We start from the raw sequence: 15017 nt of genomic DNA, 5'->3' as shown, positions 1-15017 counted from the left end.
ACAATCGTGCCCTTAAGACAGGTACAATTCCCTGCGTGCTTAAATTCCTATCCGCCAAATGATGTCGCGCTTGACTTTCCGTTAGACTTTGTATCCACTGGTGTGGATCGCTGCCTGGCCTCATCGGTAACTTTAAACGGAACGGTAACCAAAATCGGACAATTTGAATGCAGTTGAGAGTAAACCGAGCAAAACTGTTAAAAGTGAGTAGTTAATTTACGAAAAGAAAGAAAGAGAACGAAAAGAAAAAATTATTACACGCGATAAATAAAAAAAAGAAAAAACCCGATACTAATATCCCAAGAGGAAAAAAAAAGTTATGGAAACAAAAGAAAAAAAAATTTTATAAAAGGGAATCTGAAGTAGTACTAAAATAATAATAAAAATAATAATAAAGAAAATTATACTGACAATGAGAGTTGAACTGCACTAACGATTTGAAATAATCCGAAAGAGAAAAAAAAATAAAAAAAGAATCAAAAGAAATAATAATCCTCAGAGCTATAAGAAATTAAAATAATAACAAGTTCACTACGGAAAAGAAAAAAAAATAAAAACCGACAAAACAAAAAAAATATATATATATTGGCTAAGAAGTTTCGGTAAGCTAGACTAAAAAAAAGAATAAAAACTAAAAAAAGTGATAATAATAACTCTCGGTATCAAAATAAGGCAAATAATAACTTCAGTCCCGAAGGGCAGAGAAAGAAAAAAAAAATAAGAATAATAACTCTAACAATATAGAAAAATAATAATAAAAGAGAACAAAAAAAATAATAATAATGACTCTAACAATATTCGATATACAGACGGAAGGAAAAGAAGAAAAAAAAAATATATATAAACTAATAATAAGTAAGGTTAACTCTCAACGGTTGACTCCAGATATCCGAAAAAAAGAAAACAAGAAAATAAAAACACGACTGTTATTCAAAAAAAAGTAACACGAACGAGAGAGAAAAAAAAATTTTATAATATCTCATACAAAATAAACGACTAAATTCGGTATCTTGGTATAGGTCGAAACGGTATCAAGAGGCCAGGGTACTCGCCCTAAGGCTGAGTAACGGTATCCGCGCACAATAAACAAAACAAAAAAACTGTATATAACTGAAATTAAAAATATTGATATTTTTAATTTCAGTTTATACTAAATGGGAAACGATAAACGGCAATTGTAACGAATGTAAGGGCACCGTGTTGAAAAAGAAAACCGTAATCGAATCAACTTTATCCGTCGTAGTAATACAGCTCAATTTATATACATTTGTAAACGGTGCTTCTAAAAAAATTATCAACAATCGGATTACCGCCGTGCCGACGAGTAATATCACGATTAATAAAAAAAAGTACAAGCTAATAAGCGCTATATTTCACAAAGGTGAAGAAATGAATCGTGGTCACTACACGTGTATGTTGAGAGCTGACACAAAATCGGAATGGTATTACTCTAATGATATGAAAATGTTCAAGAAAAAATGGCCCAAAGGAGCACAAGGGGCATACATATTGTTCTCAGAACAGATTAAATAATGGCGCTGTATAAAGGCTGCCGTAAACGCTACATTAAAACATCAACTGTTCTAGCGCTGTATAAAAGTTGCCATAAGCGCCAAAATATAATATCGGTTGCTCTGGCGCTTTATAAAAGCTGCTGGAAGCGCTGCATTAAAACGAGTGCAATAAGTTTCTAATTTGACCTAGGCTTCATGACATTTCAAAAAGTATTATCAAGAAAAAAATTATCAGACAGAAATATGTATGTCGTGTTAAAATCGGAGAGACGAAGAAAAATATATGGTTGCGTTCTCACGAGAATGGGCGATGGAGGGGCCCATTCTTTATTTTCAATATTCATACAAGAATATAAATTCATTCTGTTGCAATTGAAATAAATGTGCAATGTATCGTTAAAAGTTATTACAATTATACAAACATTTACATATATGATTAAATAAAATATATATGTATACTATAATATAATTATATATTTTATATATGTACATATATACCATATATTTCAATTATTTTGAACTGTATTGCATAAATTGTTACTTATACAAAGTTATGTGATAAGAATCGAAAATACATATATTTGTGATACTTGAATTACTAGAAAGCTGCTCTATATATCTGTACTTTAAAAAGTAAGTGATATCCTAAAAAAATCATAAAAATTAAAAGGTCAGGCCATGTTCAAAAGAAGGTACTCAAAAATTTAAACGATCTAATAATAAATTATCACGAAAAGTAACTGATATGTTATTCAAGGTGCCAGTTCAAAGTGAACATACGTAAAGTGTATATTATCTAAATTTAGTAATAATATATTACTATGAAAAGTAACTGTGATATTTTATTTAAGGTGCAAGTTCACATTGAATATACATACATATAAGTAAAACTGATTACAATTTGATTCTAGAAAATAAGTGCGATATGTTATTCTTAGTGCACAAAATATAATAGTCGTTTGTAGAGATTTGATTTGAAATTCATACTAGCCCGTACAATGAAAAATAATTGCTCGTAATTCCAGAGTACCAATTTGTTAATGACTCAGAAAAATAACATGGCGGCCTGCTCTCAAAAAACTATGATGTTTCTCGATGTCCATTTAGAAATAATGTCAAAGCTCTTACAGAATAATTACTACAACATTTGAAATACGAAAAGTGAAGTCGAGACAAAACCGATACGGAAAGCGAGAAGGCAAAAAAAAAACAACAAAGGTATCCCTAACAATAATATATTCCTATATTTCCCGCGACTTATTTTCGCTAACGATATTTACACGTATGGCGGCGAATAACCGAAAATTTCCGGTCACCAAAATAAACGAGACGCGGGCAAAAAAACCAAAAGAGAAACGAATCCAGTTCAAATGTTTAACCGACGAAAGTACTGGAACGGTATTCGGTATCCAGATAGACGGTAACAAAAAAAAATTCGCAAAATATTCGATATCAGGCCCAAAACGAAAGACAAAGAAAGGAAAAAAACTGCGAAAAATTGTCGGCACTTTCCCCTTACTAATTATACTAAATAAACGGTAAATTGGCGCACTCAATTACGGCGCCGCGGTATCAAAATCGGCATATTTCCCGATGGCTCACAAGTTTCAAAGACGTGGATAGCTGGCTCAATTACTTACGGCCAGATAATATTTTCCACAATCTTCAAATGATCAGTTTACGGTATCACTGTACGACACTAAAAATTTCCCCACTAATAAACGAACTATAAACGAAAAAGAACGAAAACGAGAACCAAAAAGGCGAAAGAACGAAAAAAGGAAAAAAAATTTTGTTCAAATAATATAAAAAAACATATACTATTATATAATAATTCACATACAAAAAAAAAATATTTGTTCGGTACACACATTCAAAAAAGAAAAGGAAAACATTTTCAGGAATATTACTCTCTCTCTCTTCCTATAATATTCTGTTGGCGTGGCCCCACGTTGGGCGCCAAAAATTTGCAACGTCTTTTCCTGTGCCGAAACGCCAAGTTCGGACAGGGGAGCGTTCAATTTAAAGATTCTCCAAGTTTAACTAATAAAACGGTAAAAATCGGTATCAGCAGAGTTAATTCTACGCCCTTAGGGGCGTTCATTAACTCACGGTAAAATTGGGCGCCAGGCGCGTGTGAACGCGCCACGATAATACTGTGAACGGTACTTAAAGTTACTTTTCCAAATTTCATACAGAGTCGCGGGTCTATAGGAGTGATGGGTCTATGGTTGAGAGAGAGGTATAGAGAGACATACACGTGATGTTAGAGTTTGACAGATATATATATTTGACACTTAGGATTTACAATTTGACATCGGATACATACAATTGGATAATAAAATTATGTAACAAACAGTAAGATATAACTTGCGGTATTGAAACGAAAAATATAATATCATAAGATCTGCGAGTAACGGTATTTTCGGAATTGACTTATAAAATTAGTATTAATTATACACGGTGAAACATTCTATATAATTTCGCGACAATAATATACAAACGGAATAACAAATACAAAATCGGTAAACGTTATGATGGTCTAACTTATTTTCGCGGGCACGCGGAATAGACAGAGGTCACAATACGATATTCCGAGACACGGCACGGTATGCAAAAAAAAAACAAGATAACAACTAGATGACGGAGATTTCGTGATTCTCTCGCACGACTCTCTCGCCGAGTCGAGAACAATGAAATAGTTAACAAACTCGCGGAGACGGCTACACGTAAATCCCGAAAATCTAATAATCGAGCTAATAAAAACGTGACTCTGAATATTTCGGTAACCCGAATTTACGATAATTATTTTCGAGACGATAGACTGTCGGCGGCACTTTTCGGAGAGAGCCCTCTTCACGAAACGCAAAGTCGGCTGGCCCTGCGATACAATATCCCGAAAAACGAAAAGAGAGAGACCGCTCTCTCACACACAAAACGGTACGAAAAATGAGAGAGTACGGTACTCACGGTAATTACGGTATACGATCAATCTCTAAGGTACCAACCAACACGTAACTACGACTACTCGAGAGGCGGCTTACAGTTTCTGGCGGTGAAGTCGAGTCCTTGGGTCGCACTTTTGGAGTCCTGGAGTCACCCTCTCTCGTCTAAGGCACACCGAACATTGGAGAGCCGGGCCTCGCGCGTCTCGGTACCTTCTTTTTCGCGCCGATCTTTTGCGCATCCCTCGATGATAGGGTCGATGGCGGGGGCCCTAAGGTCTCCCCCCGCCTCCCCCTTTAGCTGAGGTAATTCTCACGCCGGTAGCGGAACGCTGTTCGACAGGATTTTCCTCCGGGTTTCTTCCCGCGGCATCTCTCCTTCGGGAACAAACGGGGGCTGGCCGGGCCCTCCGTAGTCCCCCTTCAGGATCGGCCCTGTAGTTTACTTGGCTCCCGGAGTCTTCTCGGTATCTATAATATTTTAACGCCTAGATTCTGCGCGAGATATATCAAATTAAATTACGAATACTTGATACTTAACTGCGCGAGGTCCCGCGCTCTCTCTCTCCTATGCTCGCTCCACCCTCCTTTCGCGCTGCGGTATTCCGGTATCCTCCTTCTCTCTCTTGCTGCGGCACTCCGGCATCCTCCCTCTCTCTCTTGCTTAACATGTCTCTCTCCGGCCGCTCTCTCGAGCCGTCCTTGTCGCTCTACCTACGAATCGCGTCGCACGCGCATCGACAGGCCGATGCTGCGTGCAACGGTGATTCTCGCAAAAAATACGGTAATACGAAATACAAAAAACGACGGATCGCACCCTCCCCGAAGTGAGGGGCGCTCCAGGTCCCCGCAGCCTACCCAATCGGGCTTTTTCGCCCTTGTGACGGCGCTCCAAAAGCGTCACGTCACAATATATATATATCCTAAAAAAATCATAAAAATGAAAAGGTCAGGCCATGTTCAAAAGAAGGTACTCAAAAATTTAAACGATCTAATAATAAATTATCACGAAAAGTAACTGATATGTTATTCAAGGTGCCAGTTCAAAGTGAACATACGTAAAGTGTATATTATCTAAATTTAGTAATAATATATTACTATGAAAAGTAACTGTGATATTTTATTCAAGGTGCAAGTTCACATTGAATATACATACATATAAGTAAAACTGATTACAATTTGATTCTAGAAAATAAGTGCGATATGTTATTCTTAGTGCACAAAATATAATAGTCGTTTGTAGAGATTTGATTTGAAATTCATACTAGCCCGTACAATGAAATATAATTGCTCGTAATTCCAGAGTACCAATTTGTTAATGACTCAGAAAAATAACATGGCGGCCTGCTCTCAAAAAACTATGATGTTTCTCGATGTCCATTTAGAAATAATGTCAAAGCTCTTACAGAATAATTACTACAACATTTGAAATACAAAAAGTATTACATTAGAAGAAGATTAGATTAGAATAAGGATTCAACGTATTTTTAAAAGCTCTACACACACAACGAAGTGAATATACAAAACTATATACAAATACCTTTTTCTTCTGTGTTTCTGAAGAAAATTGTAAGTCAAATGAAACCTTGCACTTTGAGAACCATGTCACTTACTTTTCAGAATCAAATTGATAAATATTTTTTGTATATTTTAATGATATTTATTTCTCACTTGTATCTTGAATAATTAATATGTAATTTTTTATTGTATATTACGACAAATAATCAGTAAACTTTTTAAGCGTATAGCTTTATTGTAGTTGACCTGAGAACTGTACATTTATAAATTTTACTTAATATACATCCGTTTCGAGCAACAAGGCAAAGTTTTCTGATCAATAACTTACTCCCTGAAAATACGGTATAACACAAATTGGAAGTTGATACGAAAATTCGAAATTTTACTAAAAAAAGATTGGAGGTTTTTAATTTATACAATTTTCACAACTCTTATTTCAATTATTTATTCTACCCATCGAAAGTTTTTTGAGAGCAGGCCGCCATGTTATTTTTCTGAGTCATTAACAAATTGGTACTCTGGAATTACGAGCAATTATTTTTCATTGTACGGGCTAGTATGAATTTCAAATCAAATCTCTACAAACGACTATTATATTTTGTGCACTAAGAATAACATATCGCACTTATTTTCTAGAATCAAATTGTAATCAGTTTTACTTATATGTATGTATATTCAATGTGAACTTGCACCTTGAATAAAATATCACAGTTACTTTTCATAGTAATATTTTATTACTAAATTTAGATAATATACACTTTACGTATGTTCACTTTGAACTGGCACCTTGAATAACATATCAGTTACTTTTCGTGATAATTTATTATTAGATCGTTTAAATTTTTGAGTACCTTCTTTTGAACATGGCCTGACCTTTTCATTTTTATGATTTTTTTAGGATATCACTTACTTTTTAAAGTACAGATATATAGAGCAGCTTTCTAGTAATTCAAGTATCACAAATATATGTATTTTCGATTCTTATCACATAACTTTGTATAAGTAACAATTTATGCAATACAGTTCAAAATAATTGAAATATATGGTATATATGTACATATATAAAATATATAATTATATTATAGTATACATATATATTTTATTTAATCATATATGTAAATGTTTGTATAATTGTAATAACTTTTAACGATACATTGCACATTTATTTCAATTGCAACAGAATGAATTTATATTCTTGTATGAATATTGAAAATAAAGAATGGGCCCCTCCATCGCCCATTCTCGTGAGAACGCAACCATATATTTTTCTTCGTCTCTCCGATTTTAACACGACATACATATTTCTGTCTGATAATTTTTTTCTTGATAATACTTTTTGAAATGTCATGAAGCCTAGGTCAAATTAGAAATTTATTGCACTCGTTTTAATGCAGCGCTTCCAGCAGCTTTTATAAAGCGCCAGAGCAACCAATATTTTATTTTGGCGCTTATGGCAACTTTTATACAGCGCTAGAACAGTTGATGTTTTAATGTAGCGTTTACGGCAGCCTTTATACAGCGCCATTATTTAATCTGTTCTAAGAACAATATGTATGCCCCTTGTGCTCCTTTGGGCCATTTTTTCTTGAACATTTTCATATCATTAGAGTAATACCATTCCGATTTTGTGTTAGCTCTCAACATACACGTGTAGTGACCACGATTCATTTTTTCACCTTTGTGAAATATAGCGCTTATTAGCTTGTACTTTTTTTTATTAATCGTGATATTACTCGTCGGCACGGCGGTAATCCGATTGTTGATAATTTTTTTAGAAGCACCGTTTACAAAAGTATATAAATTGAGCTGTATTACTACGACGGATAAAGTTGATTCGATTACGGTTTTCTTTTTCAACACGGTGCCCTTACATTCGTTACAATTGCCGTTTATCTTTTCCCATTTAGAAAATTCTACATTAATCAAACTTTGTAGAGTGACACCTTTTTTCTTTTTTAATGTCGAATGTATAGGTAATATTAACAAACTACTGCTTTCCAGCTTAGTTACATTGTAATTACACTTGACATTCGAGCAACATGTTACGTGCTTTAATTCGAGTTTTAATACATCATTGATGTCGGAATACGTCGACATTAGAGTCGTAAAAAATTCCGAAACATCTTGTTGTGTTCGTTCTTCGAAGCGTTTTCCGACAGATCTTCTAACCACTTGAATGTTGCAATATTTACGTTCACTATACGCGCAGATAGCATCAATCAATGCAGTCGATGCTCTATTTTTCAGTATTTGTTGCCTAATACGTACGCAATGAAACGCACATTGTAATATTACATTAGCGTAACACGAAACAGCATCGTTATTGCAAAGGCCATATATTTTCCACGTAACTATACTTTCTGGTTCCTCACAATCATAATTCTGCATATCATCAATGATATTAGGGATATCCCATCGACGATCGTACATTTTCACAACCTTTTTCTCGGACGGATTGATTTGTGGCAGTTCAGATTTGAATATAGATCTCAGTCGATTATATTCTACAATGGCTCTCGAGTTTGCTTTAACTGATGCTGGATTGAAATTTATCAAATGTAGGTCTTCCAATTTACTTACTCGTGACAAACCTACATAGGCTTGACCATCACTGAATACAGTCGTTCCTAAATCTTCATTGCATTATTACATGTAATTCCTTCGATTATAAATAATTTGACATTCTTTAATTTGTCTCTCAAAGTTTTCAAGACCATGTCTGACAATTGCGTATATTTTGGTGTAGATTCATGACTAACGGGTAGTTGAAACATACTATGGATTGTCAAGCCATCGATATTGAATGCTGCGATACCCGTGGGAGCAGATATGGCAGTCGTTTTTTCCAAATTTATTCTGATCCAATGTTTAATTGTTTCAATTAGAAAACTTTTCCCTGTACCACCCTCGCCACTTACGTACAGTCGCAGAATCTGATTCTTATCTTGTAAAACTTGGCATACTCCATCAAAGACTCTTTTCTGGTCTTTGTTCAATTGCGACATCATTTGCGATAAATCAATCGGGTCGTCAATCTTACCAAAATCTTCCAGATCTTTCATCGCGTCGTCAGCTTCTATCGGATTACAATCCAGTTCATCGTCATCGGATTTGTCTCTGTCTGCTGTTTTCAGATCATTTTCGCGCTTCTCGATTAATTTAGCAACGTTCTCAAAAGCTTTCTGTATTTCTTCGAGCCTTTCGTGATATTTCATTGCCTTCGTTAAAACAGACTCTGAATTCTTAAAGGCATCCGTGTAAGTCTCGAATGTACCTTTGAGTTCACTCAAATCTCTCCATGGTTTGAACAGAAGAAGCAGCGAGTAAAAGTATTTTTCGGGCTCAGTTTTTATATTAAATCGATAATGGTTAATTAAATAACCCTTTTTTCGTTTTTTTAAAAATAAACCCGATGCCAGTTTGTAACACTTGACTTTGTCATTATTTGACATCTGTTTCGTAATTTCCCAGAATCTGGCAAAATCGTACAAATTCAATGATTCTAATTCCTGAGGTCTATTTGGATAGTAATCATCGATGAGTGACGAACAGTAAATATTCGTAGAATTTTCATCAAGAGCTTAAATTTCATTAAATGTTTTAACTTTTCTATTTCTCACCTCATTAACATCGATCCATTTGACCATGGTATCATTATCCGTACCGTACAAGGGATTCCCTAATAGTGTATCCGCAGCTTCTAAAGCACCGCATTCTCTGTTATTTAATGAACGCATTGCAAAATTCCACAGTTTCGATGCCAAGGACTTATTCGAATCTATCACTTCAAAGTCTGTATTGCATTTTTCCGACTTTGTCGTGTATTTTGTTAAATATGAGTTTAAAAACTCTGATTTTTCTCTAATAAATTGTATGTCCATATTTCCCTCCCAGGCTAATTTGATAGACGGATTATAATCATTTATAAACCTTTCCGACTCCTTGCGAGGAAGATCGTACAATCTGCTCTTACTGCGTAAATTTTTTCTACCGACTATCGAAGTGATAACGTCTCTTAAAACGAAATTCTCAGTAACTTGCCGAGGAAAATCGAACCGACACTTTCTGTATATATTAGTTTCCGTTTTTTTCGTACGCATGCAATACGAGTTATGTTTATGATTCTGATCACTTATTACCGTATCGTACAACGTTGGCGAAACATTTTCATCTGGAATTTCACACGTTACGTATTTTTGAATAAACGTAGCAACTTCTTCATCCGGCGATTTTTCTAATACTGGAGCATCTTTTATCCAAATCATACAATGCATGTGCTGGATACTTCTACGTTGATATTCCAGTCGCCAGAAGTAATGAATAACCTTTCCTATTGAATTATCGGACGAACAAATAAAATCAATCATGGCTTTGAATTTTATGCACATGAATCTAGAAGTACTTACAGGATCGTATGCGACTAGTTCGCTGATGCCTAACTTCTCTTTATCGGGATTCATATCTTGTAAATATTCACCCAAATCGGACCATTTCCATTCACTAGGACTCAAAGTCAAAAACCACGTCGCTGGACCGTAATGCAAAGTCATGCATTTTACATTATTGGACGGTTGTCGCCAAAATTGATCCGTATTTCTCAATTTTGCGAAAATACTCATTAAATTCGATTCTAATTGGTAACCTTTCAATTCGTTCAAGTATCTACCAGCAGTGTATCTCTCTTGTGGGTTAGTAACCATCATCGTATAATAGATACCACTTTTCAACTGTCGGTAGTTAGCACCATTGAGAAGGAAGAACAGATACTGCAGATTCAACCTGAATCTACTATGTTTCGACATCAATCGTGTTCTAATAAATAAATATTCCGGCAATGCAAAGTTTCTATCTTCTCGTTGTCCATTGACACCATCAGGATATAAATCAGGGAAACACATGACATCCAGATATTTATAACGATTATCCATTGGAAAATCTTCAATTTTCACCATTTGATAAAGCTTCAATGCAGATTCGTTATCGATTCTTTTCGCGTGTATTGGGTATATTGTATACTGATCGTTAATATCCGAATGTTCAGTGATTTGTGTGAGAAAAGCCGTACGTTTTAAAACGGTTTGATCATTATTATTTTTGTTTTGCTGTACATTGTACAAATTCAATGTTGGTAATTCCTCAACCACCTCATTTATTTCGTCATTGTCGCTTTCCTCATCGACAATCCTATATTCTGTTTCCTGCAACTTATCCTTTAATAGATCATCAGATGACGCTGGAAGACGAATTTTTGAGTAATGAGGATTATTTTCTTTCAACCATTGTAAAGCCTTATACATTTTATTAATATCTACCAAATTTTCCCAAACCACTTTAGATTTCTTGGGTATACCTCGAACGAGAATGTGCAACTCGTGATTCAAATTTATAGGATCTTCCGGAGGACATACCTTATCCAATGTTTCTTGTAAAGGCAGAGGCAAATGAAATGTTCTACCTTTTCCTAAACAGAGTTCGATTATATAAGTTTCTTGATTTAAAATGTGCTATATTTAAATCATTTAATTATTTTTTTCGTTCAAGTACAATTAACAGTAAAAAATATTTTTTTTTCTTCCCCTCCCTTAAAAAAAAATTTAAATTTTTCAATTTTGGGGGGTTTCGAGTAATTTTTTTTTTTTTAATTTTTGGGTTTTTTAAATTTTTTACCTTTTTTTTTAAAATGGTGTTTTTTTTTGATTTTTGGGGAAAAGGGGAGGAAAAAACGAATAGGGAAGAAAGGGAAAAAGGAAAAGGGTTGAAAGGAAAGAAAAGGGTGAAAAAAGTAGAGGGGAAAGATTTTGGGGGGTAAAACAAAAAAAAAACGGGGAAAAATTTTGGGGAAAAAAGGGGGGGAAAACAAAATCCCCAAAAATCAAAATTGGCTTAAAAAGGGGGTTTTAAAAGGTCCGGGTTAAACAAAAAAGAAAAATTTTTTTTGGGGGGGGTTTTTAAAATTTCCCCTTTTTTTTGTTTTTTTTTTTCCCCTTTTTTTTCGGGGGCCTTTTTTTTTTTTTTTGCCCTTTTTTTTTTTTTTTTTCTTTTTTTCCCCCTTTTTTTTTTTTTTTTTTTTTCCCCCTTTTTTTTTCCCCTTTTTTGCCCCTTTTTTGGGGGGTTTTTTAAAATTTTGGGGGGAAAAGAGGAAAAAAAAGGGGAAAAAAGGGTTTAAAAATGGGGGGGGGGGGGGTTTTGGAAAAAAAGGGGTAAAAGGGGGAGGGGTGGGGAAAGGGAGGGGGTTTGGGGTGGGGGGGGGGTCTTTTTAGGGGAAAGGGGGGGGAATTTTGGGGGGGGGTGAAATAAAAAAAATTTTCCGGGGGGAAAAAAAAAAAAAAATTTCCCCTTTTTTTTCCCAAAAAAATTTTTTATTGTATTCCAAACCAAAAATTTTATTTTTTTTGGCCAATTAAAAGTGGGGCCCCTTTTTGGTTTTTTAGGGTTAAATTTTTAAAAAATTTTTTTTTCCCCAACCTTTCCCAAAAAAAGGGCTTTATCAATTTGAAATTTTAAAGTTTTTAAACTTTTTTTTTTTTTAAAAAAAAAAAGGGGCCCCCTTTTTTTTCTATTTAAAATTTTTTTGGGCTATATAAATTAAAAATTTTATAGATTTTTTAAAAAAGGGTTTTTTTTTTTTTTAAAAAAAATAGAGGGGCCATTTTATTTTATTTAAAAAAAATTTTTTTTTTTTAAAAAAAAAATTTTAATAAAAAAATAAAAAAAAGTTTTTAAACAATTGTTTAAAAAAATAAATATTTTAAAAACAAAAATTTTAAAATCGCTTAAAAATTTTAAAAAAAATTAAAATTAAAATTATGACCCAAAAAATTTTTTTTAACAAAAGAAAAAAAAATAAAAATTAAAACGGGAAAATTTTTAATTTTTTTTTAAATAAAATAATAAAATTAAAAATTTAAAATTTTAAAAAAATTTAAAAATTAAAAAAATAAAAAAGAAAAAAAGGGGGGGGAATAAATTTTAAGAAAAAAAAAGTATTTTCCCTTTAATTTAAAGGGGGGAAAAAAAAAAGAGGGAAGAGGCGAAAGAAAGTGAAAGAGGACGAAAGGGGGGGGGGGTCCCGGGGGGGTTTTTTTTTCGGGGTAAAACAAAAAGGGAAAAGGGTAAAGGGCAAAAATGAAAAAGGGCGAAAAAAGGGGGGGGAAAAAACGTAAAGGGAAGGGTTTTAAAAAAGGGGGAAAGGGGAAGGGGGGAAAAGAAAAAAGGGGAGGCGGGGGTGAAAAGGAGGGGTTTTTAAAAATTTGGGGGGAAAAAAAAAGTGGAAAAGAAAGATTAAAGACGAAATATTTTAAAGGCGAAAAAGGGTGAGAACGAAAGGGGGAAAAAGGAAAAGGTTAAAACAAAAAAAGGGTTTGTAAAATTTGGGGAGAAAATTTAAAAGGTTAAAAAATAAAATTTTTAGGGGATAATAAAAAGGGGGAAAGTTTAAAATTAAAAATTAAAAAAAAAAAAAAGGGGCAAAAAATTTAAAAAAAAAGGGGAAAAGTTAAAAAAAATAAAAAGGAAACGAAAATTTTTAAAAAAAAATTAAAAAGAAAAAAGGTAAAACAAATTTTAAAATTTTTAAAATTAAAAAAAGGGAAAGTGAAATGGAAAAGAAAAATTTAAAAATAAATAAACGAAAGGGGGAAACAAAGGGTTAAAAGGGGAAAAGGTGAAAAAAAAAGAAAAAAAAAAAATTTTAAAAAAAATGAAAAAAAAAAAAAAGAAAAAAAGGGTAGGAAAAAAAAAAAAAGAAAAGGGGAAAAGGCGAAATTTAAAGGGGGGGTAAAGGGGGGGGGGAAAAAAAAAAGGGGGGGGGAAAAAAAAAAAAAATAAAAAAATTTTATCAAAGTAGGGGGGGGGGGAAAAAAAAAATTTTTTTTAATTTTTTTTTTAAAGGGGAAATTTTTATTTTCCAAAAACTTTCCGGAGCGGCAAAAAAAGAAAAAAAAAAAAAATTTTTTTTTAAATTTTTTTTAAAAAATCACTTTTTTAGTTTTTGGGAAGGCTTGAGTTTTATTTTTTTTTAAATTGGGCCGCCCTTTCTTATTTTGGGGCAAATTAAAAATTTTTTTATTTTATATTTTTCAAAAAAAGGACTTTATCCAAAAACGAGGGGCCCTTTTTTTTTTATTTGAAAGGGGGGCCCCCACCCTTTAATGTCTTTAAAAATTTAAAATAAAAAACATTTTTAAAAATTTTTTTAAATTAAAAGAAAACTGATTATTTTTTTTTAAAAGGGGCATTTTATAAAAATTAAATTTTATTTTATTATAAATAAAAAAAAATTTTTAAAAATAATAAAAAAAAAAATTATTATTTTCCCAAAAAAAAAAATTTCCGCTTTAAAAATTTTTAAACCCAAAAAAATTTTTTAAAAAAAAAAATTTTAAAAAAAAAATTTTTTCCCAAAAAATTTTGTTAAACCATTGTAATTCTCACGCCGGGAGCGGAACGCTGTTCGACAGGATTTTCCTCCGGGTTTCTTCCCGCGGCATCTCTCCTTCGGGAACAAACGGGGGCTGGCCGGGCCCTCCGTAGTCCCCCTTCAGGATCGGCCCTGTAGTATACTTGGCTCCCGGAGTCTTCTCGGTATCTATAATATTTTAACGCCTAGATTCTGCGCGAGATATATCAAATTAAAATTACGAATACTTGATACTTAACTGCGCGAGGTCCCGCGCTCTCTCTCTCCTATGCTCGCTCCATCCTCCTTTCGCGCTGCGGTATTCCGGCATCCACCTTCTCTCTCTTGCTGCGGCACTCCGGCATCCTCCCTCTCTCTCTTGCTTAACATGTCTCTCTCCGGCCGCTCTCTCGAGCCGTCCTTGTCGCTCTACCTACGAATCGCGTCGCACGCGCATCGACAGGCCGATGCTGCGTGCAACGGTGATTCTCGCAAAAAATACGGTAATACGAAATACAAAAAACGACGGATCGCACCCTCCCCGAAGTGAGGGGCGCTCCAGGTCCCCGCAGCCTACCCAATCAGGCTTTTTCGCCCTTGTGACGGCGCTCCAAAAGCGTCACGTCACAATATATATATATA

Source organism: Nylanderia fulva, unplaced genomic scaffold (assembly GCF_048542155.1).
Source record: "Nylanderia fulva isolate GAGA-0341 unplaced genomic scaffold, ASM4854215v1 Scaffold494, whole genome shotgun sequence".
Taxonomy (NCBI): domain Eukaryota; kingdom Metazoa; phylum Arthropoda; class Insecta; order Hymenoptera; family Formicidae; genus Nylanderia; species Nylanderia fulva.
This window is presented reverse-complemented; position numbering follows the sequence as displayed.